Genomic DNA, 1,460 nt, shown 5'->3' with positions numbered 1-1,460 from the left:
TGGCACCCCACTCCAGTACTCTTGCCTGGAAAATCCCATGGATGGAGGAGCCTGGTAGGTTGCAGTCCATGGGGTCGCTGAGGGTCGGACACGACTGAGCGACTTCACTTTCACTTTTTACTTTCATGCATTGGAGAAGGAAATGGCAACCCGTTCCAGCATTCTTGCCTGGAGAATCCGGCAAGGGACGGGGGAGCCTGGTGGGCTGCCGTCTCTGGGGTCGCACAAAGTCGGACACGACTGAAGTGACTTAGCAGCAGCAGAAGGGTGGGATGGTGGGGTGGGAAGGAGGCTCAGAGGGAAAGGATATATGTATACGTATAGCTGATTCACATTGTTGTAGAGCAGAAACTAACACAACATTTCAAAGCAATTATACTCCAATGAAAAAGCCTTATCTTCTCAAAAAAAATGGGAAGCTGTTATCTTCATAACTATTTAAAAAGATAAGAAGAAAGGGAGGAAGGAAGGAGAGAGGGAGGAAGAAAGATAGGGAGGAGAGAGAGACATAGAGAAAGTTAACTTCTATCTCTAACTCAAATATGTGGCTTTGGACTTCCCTGGTAGTCCAGTGGTTAAGAATCTGCCTGCTAATGCAGGAAACGTGGGTTCAATCCCTGGTCCAGGAAGATTCCATATGCCATGGGGCAACTAGACTCATGTGCCCAGATACTGAGCCCATGTGCCACAACTACTGAAGCCCATGTGCCCTAGAGCCCATGCTCTGCAACAGGAGAAGCCTGCAGATCACAACTAGAGAGTAGCCCCTTCTCGCAGCAACTAGAGAAAGCACACGGGCAGCAACAAAAACTCAGCAGAAACAAAAATAAACAAATAATTTTTTTTAATGTGGCTTCTTCCTTGAGCTAAGAAAACTTTAGAGCAGTGGTTTCCAAAGTGTCATCCTCAGACCAACTTCAGCATCACCTAGGAGCTTGTTCGAAATGAAGATTCTAGAGTCTCCCCTGCCACCCCTCTTAACCCACACCTGCTGAATTAAACACCCTGGAGTGGGACCCAGCAGCTTGACTTTGATGTGCCCTCAAGTTGGAGACACATTGCCTCAGAAGACTCACTCAGCCAATCTCATTCTGCATCTATCAACCTCCCAGGTTTCTTGATTTTAGGCAACTGCCAAACCTCACTGTGTCCACTGTCTGATTTAAAAACAGAGTATAACCCAAAGGGAAACAGTGGAAACAGTGGTTGACTTTATTTTCTTGGGCTCCAAAATCCCTGCAGATGGTGACTACAGGCATGAAATTAAAAGATGCTTGCTCCTTGGACGAAAAGCTATGACCAACCTAGACAGCATATTAAAAAGCAGAGACATTACTTTGCCAACAAAGGTCTGTCTAGTCAAGGCTATGGTTTTTCCAGGAGTCATGTACGGATGTGAGAGTTGGATTATAAAGAAAGCTGAGCACCGAAGAATTGATGCTTTTGAACTGTGGCATTGG

Source organism: Bison bison, unplaced genomic scaffold, assembly GCF_000754665.1.
Source record: "Bison bison bison isolate TAMUID 2011002044 unplaced genomic scaffold, Bison_UMD1.0 scf7180017863978, whole genome shotgun sequence".
NCBI lineage: Eukaryota > Metazoa > Chordata > Mammalia > Artiodactyla > Bovidae > Bison > Bison bison.
The sequence above is the reverse complement of the archived record's forward strand: the minus strand, read 5'-3'. Positions refer to the sequence as shown.